Raw genomic sequence first — 12,706 nt, 5'->3', positions numbered from 1 at the left:
TAAATATGCCCCTAATATATATATATATATATATATATATATATATATATATATATATATATATATATATATATATATATATATATATATATATATATATATATATATATATATATATATATATATATATATATATATATATATGTATGTATATATATGTATGCATATATATATATATATATATATATATATATATATATATATATATATATATATATATATATATATGTATGTATATATATGTATGCATATATATATATATATGTATGCATATATATATATATATATATATATATATATATATATATATATATATATATATATATATATATATATATATATATGTATGTATATATATGTATGTATATATATATATGTATATATATATATATATATATATATATATATATATATATATATATATATATATATATATGTATACATATATATATATATATATATATATATATATATATATATATATATATATATATATATATATATATATATATATATATATATATATATATATATATATATATATATTAGGGGCATATTTAACCAAAAAAGCAAGGTTGCTTAGGGCCCCAGGAAGTCTGAGGGCCCCCAAATAAATGCCTAGAAATTATACTATAAATTATATATAACATCGTTTTCTATCATATTTTGTACAGTGAGGGTCTGAAATTTTTAATTTGAACGTAATTATTACATCTGCGCAAATGTGTCCCCCAGCTTCAATTATAGACCAGTCTAGCAGTCAAATCAGTAACGATTTAGTTTAAAAACTAAATAGTTAATTTATGTTTATTTGTGAATTCAACTTAAGAAAACGAATCGTATGTATATATATATATATATATATATACATACATACATACATACATAGTTTACTTTAATTCAGTTGAATGTAATTTTACCCATTTCTCAGTGAATATAGGCAATAGTTTTTGGTGCATTTAAACAAAATAGTTGTATTAAACGATTATATCAATTTAATTAAGAGTGTGGTCATCTAACATCTTTATTAATAGATTAGCGGAATAGAAAGTTAATACATTTAAATTCAAACAAGTTATTGCAATAAAAAAATACTAAATAATATATATTTCTCTTAATTTTTCCTGTTTATTAAAATTTTATTACATTTTCCCACAACATTAATTTGGGCATACTTATTCAAAAAAGTTTTTTTTAAGTTCCACTTTTGGCTTCAGTACTGGCTTATCTGATGTATTTACACAACTATAGTATTGTAAAGCATCCTATAAAAAAATATAAATTTAGCGCTAACAAGAAGCAAGAAGGTCACTGGTTTGAGCCTCGGTCAGTTGGCATTTCTGTTAGGAGTTTGCATGTTCTCTCCGTGTTGATGTAAGTTTCGTCTGGGTGGTCCAGTAGTCTTTCATGTGCCTTGCTTTTTGTCCCTCTGTACTTGAGCAAACTTCATAATGAAGCACAAAAAAATCAAGAGTAGTCCTGATTTAATGAAGTCTAGTCATGTCCATTGGAGGATGTGGATTAAAAAAAAGTTCTTAGAATAAAATATAATATAGAGGATGGTTGAGTCTGCAATACCCATTGTGTGGCAGATTTCTTGCGCTACCACAGAGAGACTTTGAAAATGATTTCCCCAGCCCTGCATGCTCTTTTGGGGCATTTGCACAGATAGTGTGCTGCCTTTACAAAGAGAGCCCAGGAGTTTGCTGGGAAAAGCGACATGCGTGCTCTTAGTCAGCAGAGCCAGACTGAATTATCTAAACACCTGGTTCCAGCAATCTAAACAAAGAACTGATGACTGGACCGGGTTTACAGGGGCCCTCGGCTCCAGCGTCCCTGTCCAAATACTAGTAAGACATATGCACACCAATAAAGCTCTGTCTGCTCATTTTTTTTTTAAATATCATTTTCTATAGGGGACTAAGATTATATGATTGTGCTGTGTCAGCAAGGTAAACGGAAAATACTTTTTATACGTAATGTAAACACAGTAAATAGAGTTGACTGTTGAAATCAGACTACTGGAGGATAACGTGACATAAATCTAAACCGTGTTACATGCATGTAACTGTTTGTGTGTGTATATTTCCAGCTGTGTTTTCTTAAAGTCGTTTGGTGTCTAGATGGTGAATTAAGTTTCCCCACTTGCTTATTTTAGCACTCTTCCAAGTAATATGCTACTGATATATACATACCTTGTTATTCTCTATAGAAGTGTGAGCAAGTTATTTATTGTGGGAACTTGTCAATAGATTTATCCTTAACGCATCAACCATTAACCAGTTAAACTCCATCATCGACTTTCGCTTTAAGATTTAAAGGGCTAGCATTGCACCAGATCCCTTTAAGTGGTTTCGTTTGAAAGTGTAGAAGCTATATTTTATGCACATATGCATCACTTTGGTTTTTATTCTACTGTACATAAGTTATTTACACTTAAATACAAAGTATTTTGATACCCAAGCTGGGTATTGAACATTGGTTCATTTTCATATTTTTCATATGATTCATATAAGACACATGTACAAGTTATAGCTCAAATGAAAGCTCTTGCCGGTGCTCATACGTTTCTAGCATTCTTTTTACTGAATTATATTCACATATCAAACAGTTATCGAATGAATCGTGGTGTTTCCATGGCGCAGAAGTGAAAACAATACATTTATGATCAATAAGCAGCCCCAGATAGCACAGACAGCTGTCATCTCCTTATGCTGTGCGCTTCAGGGCCATTTCTCCTCTGTTTTTGAGGTGATGTGCATAAGTAATCCTTTTATATGTCTGACAAAGTCCAAACACAGTGAATTATGTTTGATCAAACAAAAGAATAGTGAAATATGAAAACAATGATCAATCCCTGTGGCTTGTATAGCACCTCTCATCAGTTGTAATACAATAACTTTTGCATAGATTATGGTAGGGACAATTTTCTTTTTTCCCTATGATTACAGACATGTGCAGGAACCACCTAAATTAATTACAGCAAGCTAGACCACACAGAACCTAAAAGGTACACTTTCAAATTTGAGTTTATAAAAAAAATACAAAAACCGCCTCTTTTTTAAGGTGTTTATTATAAGACAACATATACAGTTATTTTAAACACTTTCAATAGTGTTTTATGAAAATTCAAAGGGTTTTCTTTAAAATGGTACCAAAATTTTTGCATTTACACCTCTGCATGTGGATTTGGGAAGCTTTTAAATTTGGGTAGGCAAAATCCAGGCGGAAATCCCAAAATAGCACTGGGGTTTAAGTGGTTAAACAGTTTTTTTTTCTTTATGAACTGTAGTGTAAAGAAGACATAACCATGATACTTCAAAAATTTGAGGTTTCTTACACTGTAACTCATAATTTTAGTTTAAAGGGCACATAGTTTACCTCTTTTTTATGATTTAATATTAATCTTATGGTTCTTCTGAGTGTGCCAGTTTAGGTTCAGTTTAAAACACAATTCAGATTTTTTTATTATAATGTGTTAAAAAGTGTCATGTTGGGGGCGTGTCCACAGTTCACTGATTTATGGGTGTGTTGCTTCACATGTAAATTAGTTTCGGCTTCCCGCCAACGTAACAAGGCGGCGGGGCCATGAGCTCACCCGCTCTGCGTTTGCAACAGAGTCTGACAGGCAGACAGAGAAAAAGCTGGAGTGAGATGATCAGCATTCAGTTGTACATGTACGACTCTGACACAGACCAAGCAGAGAGTACAAAATCATTTGTGTCTTTGTACAGTTTTACAGCCAACTGTGTGCTAGTTTCAAGTGCCGAGCTTGTACACAGAAACTAATAAGCACGCACACTGAATTAACTTTGACTGAGACACCGGATGCGCCGCTCAAAGCCGCGACACGGCACACCAGACACTCTCTGTGGCGCACCAGAAGCATGAAGTGTCCCGAATTGTAGCGCCACGCATTTTTGAATTCTAAACATAGGTTTCTGCAGCGGTCCGCGGCGGCCAGCCGTCGACTTGAGTGTACCTTGATAGAAACCGATGTTTAGAATTCTAAAACGCATGCTAGTTAAGATCACAGGGAGCTTCTGGGAGAAATGCAAACGGCTAAAGTATAAGGTAGACTCAATGAGAAGTACACATGTTTGCAAACCTACCTAAAGATACAACCAATAATTCCAATTAGATAATGTGGAGAATATTGATCTTGTGTTGAGCCCAATGACCCTTGCATCTAAAAATAGAGCAAGGGTGCTCCTTTAGTGATATCGCTTCGACTCACGCTGAAAATGGCGGACGTGAATCAACAAACTGAGGATATGATGACGCGCCTGTCAATCAATATTGGTGGGCGGGGGGACCGCTCTCCTACATAAAGTTGCGGTCGGTTTGAAAATCGCTGCAATTGGTCCACCGTTTTTTATGTTGTAAAATTGAAAAAAAAAAAAGCACTGGGTGTGCTTATATCACCCCAATATGACAGTCTATACACCATTCATGCACATATGGCTGTCCAAACAGCTTGAAAAGTAGATTTTTTACCATAGGTGCCCTTTAATTCATGACGTTATGTGTTTTACACTCTTAAAAATAGATGTTTCAAAGGAGGACTTTTTCAGCGCTGCCATAGATTTTTTTGTGAACAGTTCTTAAAAAACACTTTTCATACTAAGAAGAACATTTCAATAATCTAAAAAACTTTCTGTGGAATGAAATGAAGCTTTTTTTATGTCTACAGAAATAATACTGAGAAGTTTATATTAATGATGACCGACGTGGATTTGTCTGGATTTTCAGTCCTTCTGTTTGTTGTCTGGCGTCACGGTGGCGCAGTAGGTAGCATGATCACCTCACAGCAAAAAGGTCGCTGGTTAGAGCCTCAGCTGGGTCAGCTTGCATTTCTGTGTGGAGTTTGCATGCTCTCCCCGTGTTGGCGTGATATTCCTCTGGGTGCTCCGGTTTCCCTCACAGTCCAAAGACATGTGCTATAGGTGAATTGGGTAAGCTAAATTGTTCGTATATGTGTGTGAATGAGTGTGTATGGGTGTTTCCCAGTACTGGGTTGCAGCTGGAAGGGCATCCGCTGCGTAAAACAAATGCTGGATAAGTTGGCAGTTCATTCCACTGTGGCGACCCCTGATGAATAAATTGTTAATGAATATGAATAAGGAATGAAAATGAATACATTTTAAATTGTTCATTCAGATTTGTTCAAAATGGCTCGTTTATAAATGAACTGACTTGCTCTAAAATTTTTGCTTTAATAGCTATGTTTCCATCAAAAATGCGAATTAAATTTATGCTCAAAACTGGAATATCCGTAAAAGACATGCAAATAAAGCAGCGTTTTCATTAAAGTAGTCTAAGAGAACAAAATCGTCACTTCCTGAATAACTGACGCCAAATATCAACAGTAAAAACGAAATTTGCTGCAGTAGGAGAAGCTGCGTGAATCTTTTCTTTATTTAATAAATATCTTTCACCTCAGAAGGCAATGCCGACACACAATGCATGCCTGGTGACGTTTGAAGCCATGAGATGCAGAGCAAAGATGCTCGACAGTTCTGGTAGTAGTTAATAATATAATAACACATACTGACATAGTTAAAGCATTTCAGAATGACCAGTGTACAGTGTGCTCAGTCTGCTGGTTTGTCCATTCACACATTTTTCTTTTATATGAAGATCACATGGCCTTTTTTTTGTGCATACTGGAATTTGTTTGGTAAAAGTGTTTCCATCGTAGTTTATGACATCTTTTCTAATCGAATAAAAACGTTATCCTATTCAGTTATACGTATATGTTATTTACACGCATTTTCAAAATTCATGCGCATATTATCGTTTTCATCAACAGTTTTTTATACACATATCCAAAATGCACCTAAAAATAGGTGGATGGAAACGTAGCTAATGGTAATGCATTTAAATACTTAATTGAAATAGTAACAACATAGGGGCAGCATGGTGGCGCAGTAGGTAGCACAATTGCTACACAGCAAAAAAGTTTGCATGTTCTCCCTGTGTTTGTGTGGGTTTCCTCCGAGTGCTCTGGTTTCCCCCACAGTCCAAAGACATGCGCTATGGGTGAATTGAAGAAGCTAAATTGGCCGTAGTGTATGTGTGTGAATGCAAGAGTGTGTGGGTGTTTCCCAGTGTTGGGTTGCGGCTGGAAGGGCAACGGCTGCATAAAACATATGCTGGATAGGTTGGCGGTTCATTCCGCTGTGGCGACCCCAGATTAATAAAGGGACTAAGCCGAAAATTTATAAATAAATGAATAACAACATAAGAGATGTAAAAAGAAGTCTTTATTGTTGTCAGTAAAGTACAAGTAAAGACACTTGATAAGTTTTCAACATATGTTTATATAGACAAATAAGTTTCTTTTGTTGTTACTGACACCTGGTTAAAATGTCAGTCAACAGAAATATGAAAGAGAAATATTTAGAAATATGTTTTCTGGGAAATACAGTGGCTAAATAGGTATTTTACCTGCTGTTTAGAATAATTGACAACAAAAGCAATAATGTTCTATTTAGATGGACTCATTTCTATGCCCTACACCTTTCAAAGCATTTACCGTCCAGAGCGACAGCTTCCAAGGGATAAGGGAATAGGGATGAGCCCTTCTGAATAGAATGCACTGTTTGAAACCAAACAACTTTGCGGAATCACGGAAGCCTGATGTGTTCATCAGTTTTACTCTTCGAATTCCTTCATTCTGAAAGTCCCTTCGAAGTGGCCAGGTTTGAGCAATTTGGTTTGGAACAACAATTCAATATGGTTGGCCTTGATTGTTTTCATTCTGAAGTTCCCTTTGGAGCAAAGTACATGTTACATTTGTAATGCACTGCATATGTAAGCAACCACTAGTGTTTCTTTTCAAAATTACATTATCAATCCTTGGCTCGACATGCAAAATTCATTGATAATATTTTATATATTTTAGTCATTTTTTCAGATCCTTTTAAATAGGAATTGTTTTTGACAGTAGCAACATTTGTATGCAAAATATTAAAAAATCTTTTCATAAATTCATACACTAAACTTTTCTTTTCATACATTGTTGTCATGTAATTGAACTTTAGCCAATAGCCCCTTTCAAACAGTGATGCCAGAACAATCTTACCAGTAAATTAAAAAATACGCATTCCGGAATATTTCCAGAAAAGACCATTCACACATCCATTCCAAAAAACCGTCAAATTCTCAACCAGAAAGGGCCTCTGAACGGCTGCACTTGTATTTGTAAACATGGAACAGGAGTCAAGCTTTTGTTGATGGTTTCTTAAGTCCCAGAGACATACAAAGGCTAAAGCGCAAACTGCCGCTAAATGTTTACACATTTGACTACATTACAAATTCTGTGGATAAGTATTGTGAACAACTCTATTGAAAACATATGGAGGAACACTTTCACAAGACATAATATGTGTGTGTGTGCTGGCGCTCACTGGAGTACTTCTTCACATGCACACACGTCAAGCAACTGAAGCAGAAGGTAAACAAACACAGTTTTTTACACAGTTGGCATTAAGAAGGAACATAAAAACGTTATCTGACTAACATCTAGCACACCGTAAAAAATAAATCTGTAAAATTTACGGTAAAAACCCGGCAGCTGTGGTTCCCAGTATTTCACTGTTAAAAATACGATACAAACTGTTGAAGTAATTTCTAATTTTAACAGTAAACTACCGTATTTCATTAATTTATAGAGGTAATGTGTCTGTATTTTGAATTACCAACATCTATACATCTTTTGGAACACAGATAGACACGTTAACACAGCCATATGCAGGTGGTGATGAGAATGTTACATAATGAACCAATGCTCATCACAAACAATTTTTCCCACTTGTAGAAAAGTGTATCAGTGAAGGTGCTCAGTGTCATTCACACAGCTACTTAACATCAGTATGGTAACAGGCATAAAATTAGTCATGAAATAAACATTGTTTATCAACATTAGATGCAACATAAATCTCAAATGTACATAACTGATGGGGAAACAACTAAAAAGATCAATAATAGCGTCAACAAAAAGCATAAAAAGGCCATGCAGGGAAGTCTGGGAAAGTCAATTTACGGTTATTCGCCGTATATATTAAGGAAACATACTGTTAACCAGGTTACGGATTTTTACTGTAGCATTTTTACAGTTTTTTACCGTTGAAATCACGACCATTTTTTACAGTAGCGTCAATGTGAATGCGTCTGAATGTTCTGATTGGTTGGAGTAGATGTCTCATGTCAGACATCTCAGCTCGCTTTTTCCGGCAATTTTCCTTCTGCGTTTACACATAGCAACATTCGGGCAAATTACCAGTAATGTTACAATTTTTCTTTCTAAAAAATTGCCAGAACAAATTTACCGATATTTTCAAAAAGAGCCTGTTGACACATGATCCCTTTCCGGAAAACTGCCAGTAATTTAATTAAATCTGTATGTGTGAAAGGGGCTAATATTATAGTATTATATCTAAAAGCAGTTACCAGTATTAATCCAAATTTTGAGTCACCTTATTAGGAACATTACAATGTTTATGAGGTCTTTTTATAATCTCATCAGGACTTCTGATATCAATGCAAAAGCACAAGTTGTTTTTTAAAGTACATAAGAAGAACAAGCTGTCCTGCCAGTGGCATGATTAAACACCCACCAGCAAAATGAGCTCGCATCGCCAGCATGGCTACCTTAGCCAGGTATTTTAGGCCTCAGACAAGTAGACTATATGGTACGTCTCCATCTCTCAGACTAGAATCAACAAAAAGAGAAGACCCTGAGGGATGCTGTGAATAGTCCCCTGTCCCGCCAAGGTCCAGTGTCACTACAAAATGTCCCAAAGTAGAAAGAGCCCCCGAAGAAAGAAAGAAAGATAGAGAGCGTAACAGAGGAAGAGGGTCAGATTACACGGAAAGGGGGCTGTCATGTCAAAATAGGCCTTTAAAGTGGCGACAAACCATGGACCACCGACCTTACCCCTTTGCCAAGCAGAACATTCCAGCCGGATATTTTTAGAGGTGGCATTTAAAGTTGGCAGAGTATCAACTCCCAGGCAATCTGCAGTATTTCCTGTTCCTGTAAAAGAGGGAGGTCTGCGACACAAAAGCCCACCCAGACGGGGCCTGGCTATAAATAAATGTCGTCTATTAGTTCAATTTTTTGATTTGAAATTTCGGCACGCAATAGTTCGGTGATGTTCAGTATTGAGCATGATTAATTGTGTTCCTTGTCAAAACTAAACTAGGGTGTAATGCAGATCTGTGAAATGTCTGGCCGCTTGCTTTGATTCCTGTTTATGTGGATGAGGCCAAAATGACCCACACCTCATCTGTCCAGCATAGCCAATGTTTTTGTCCATGAGTCAGTTTAGAGGAGATTTTATGATGAAAGAGTATCTTTGTGTCACACAATATCTAGGAGCAATATTGATGTTTATAAATGGGTATAGAATGCTGAGGTCTTTGTCTTTCTCCCTGTTAGTTAACAGTGAGATTTGTTTATATACTTGTATATGATTTATACTTTCAAAGTATTATTTTTATTTTGGCCTAGACAGGAAAAGATGTGTTGCAGGAAATGTGGCAGAGCAACATTTCCTTCATGTTTTCAAGGGAACACTCCACTTTTTTGGCAACAGGCTCATTTTGCAAGTCACCTAGTGTTAAACAGTTGAGTTTTAACCATTTTTAAAATCCATTTAGCTGATCTCCATGTCTGGCAGGAGCACTTAACCTTAGCTTAGTATAAAACATTGAATTGGATTAGACCAGAGGTGCCCAAACTTGGTCCTGGAAGGCCGGTGTCCTACATATTTTAGTTCCAACCCCAATTAAACAAACCCGAACCAGCCGATCAAGCTCTTTTAAGGTCAGGGATGTCAAACTCACTTCCTGGAGAGCAGCAGCCCTGCACAGTTTAGTTCCAACCCTGCTTTAACACATTTACCTGCAGGTTTCAAACAAGCCTGAAGGACACAATTAGTTTGATCAGGTGAGTTTAATTAGGGTTGGAACTAAACTGTGCAGGGCTGCGGCCCTCCAGGAATTGAGTTTAACATCCCTGTTCTAGGTATACTAGAAACTTCCAGATAGGTGTGTTGAAGTAAGTTGGAGCTAAACTATGCAGGACACCAGCCCTCTAGGACCGAGTTTAGACACCTCTGGATTAGACTATTCAGTCTGATCTTATGAAGAAACCTAACTATTTTACGTTTTGTCAGTTTAGTATGAAATTTCATACGAAAATGTACGATTTTAAAAAAGAAGGCATGGCACCCAACCCTGCCCCCAAACCCAACCGTCATTGGGGGATAATCAAATCGTACTAAACTGTATGAATGAGATCGTATGAATTCATACAAATTAGCCACCAAATCAAAAATTTACAAACTGCTGTAAAAAAACTCAAAGAGTTTTGATAATTTTCCTATTTAAAGCTTGACACTTCTATAGACACATTGCGTACTAAGATCAATGAAAGTAAAATGTTCCTATTATAGCTCCTAAAAAGAAACTAATCCCTCATTCTGGCATAATAATCAAGAAACTTTGCTGCCATACCATGGTATAGCATTAGGCGCAAAGTAATTACATAGCACCTGAAATAGTTCCCAGCAAAGTAACTGGTAACATCGCTGTGTATTATCATTGTGCCTGATGCAGCCATGGTATTCATTCAGTAGGGCAACAGTATATTAATATTATTATATTAATATTATTATTAATATTAATATGTTTTTTTAAAGGTGCTAATGGTCTAATATAATTCAATGATTTACGCTAAGCTAAGCTAAAAATGCTACTGCCAGATCTGGAGATTGACTAAACCCCTGAACCAGCCAATCAAGCACTTTCTAGGTATACTAGAAACTTCCAGATAGGTGTGTTGAAGTAAGCTGGAGCTAAACTATGCAGAACACCGGCCCTCTAGGACCGAGTTTAGACACCCCTGAATTAGACTACTCAGCCTGATCTCATGAAGAAACATACCTATTTTACATTTTATCAGTTTAGTATGAAATTTCATACGAAAATGTTTGATTTAAAAAAAAAAAGGCATGGCACCCAATCCCACCCCTAAACCCAACCGTCATTGGCAATAATTAAATAGTACTAAACTGTATGAATGAGATGGTACAAATTCATACGAATTAGCCAACAAATCAATAAGTTACTAAGTTTATTCATTCATTCATTTTCTTTTTGGCTTGCTGTGAGGCGATTGTGCTACTCACTACGCCATCGTGCTGCCGTACTAAGATCAATGGAAGTAAAATGTTCCCATCATAGCTCCTAAAAAGGAACTATTCCCTCAATCTGGCATAATAATCAAGAAACGTTGCTGCCATACCTGAAAATAGTTGCCAGCAAAAGAACTAGGTAACATCGCTGCGTATTATCATTTTGCCTGGTGCAGTCATGGTATTCATTCAGTAGGGCAACAAAGACATTACATAAAAAAGGTGCTAATGGTCTAATCTGATTCAATGATTTATGGTAAGCTAAGCTAATAGTGCTCCTGCCAGATCTGGGGCCTCATGTATCAACCAGATTTCAAACTCACGTTTGGATTTACTAATGATGAAATTAACGTAAGAATGTGCGTTGGTCCACGCCAGATTCATGTCTGGCGTATGTGTATTTCTTGTGTGTGTTTGTTTTATTTCCATCGGTGACTCCTAGAGGCCATTATGTTAAATTGCACACTACAAAGTATCGCACTGTAACACAAGTGAAAAACATTGCTATTATTTTATAATTGATAAAATGGGTTAATTATTTTTTTTTTTAACAAATTATTTGATTTAGAACATATAAAAGCATTTGCAAATGTATACAACCCTTAATATATGGCAATGGCAGTGTTGGCCTTATTAGAGGACATTCGAGGCTCCAAGGTGGCAGGGTGCGCGATGCATGGCTTCTTGGTGAGTGATGTATTTAAAGATATTATTAGACTTTCCCCCTCCATTTCTGTGTTTAAGTCTGTTTTAAAGACCTATCGATTTTCTCTCGCTTTTAATACTCCTTGATAACGGTTTAATTGCTTTTATTTGTTAAATGTTTCTTTTATATTCTGCTTCTCTGTCTTTAGCACTCCTATGTACAGCACTTTGGTCAACCTTGGTTGTTTTTAAATGTGCTTTATAAATAAATATTGTTGTTGTTGATAATTCCAGCAAACTTTTTTTAATTTTATTTTATTGAGCGTAATTATTTAACTGCATAACAGGAGACCGCGGTTTTCCATTAACGACGTCTCTGTTAACCTCACTCAGTGATCCACAAACTGAGCAAGAGCGCAGATACAATGATGCCCACTCTCGCACTCGGTCAGCAGGCAATTGGGCAGCTGAAATGCCAGTGGCGCTGCCTTGAAAAGAGCGGAGTGGTGCTGCTATACCACCCTAACAAAGTGTTCCTCTAATACATCTGTGTCTCCCACAGACACGGATACTACTCCAGACAGTAAAGTGCAACTCTCTCCTCAAAGGGTGTTAGTTCAGCATCCTCTGTTCCCCCGCCTGTTCAGTCCACACTTTGATGGTGCGCCGCTGTTCTCCTCTTAACCTGCACCTTTACATCAGACCATTTCTTTTTAATTCACTTACAGTGCGATGTTCAGACCCCACTGCGTTAACCGCGTCAGCTAAACTCTCCCACTCTATTTTTTTTCCTTTTGTTATTAATTCCGGAGGACAAACTTGCGAATACCACAGTTTTTCTCCGGTCTACCTCCGAT

Source organism: Danio aesculapii, chromosome 13, assembly GCF_903798145.1.
Source record: "Danio aesculapii chromosome 13, fDanAes4.1, whole genome shotgun sequence".
NCBI classification, from domain to species: domain Eukaryota; kingdom Metazoa; phylum Chordata; class Actinopteri; order Cypriniformes; family Danionidae; genus Danio; species Danio aesculapii.
The sequence above is the reverse complement of the archived record's forward strand: the minus strand, read 5'-3'. Positions refer to the sequence as shown.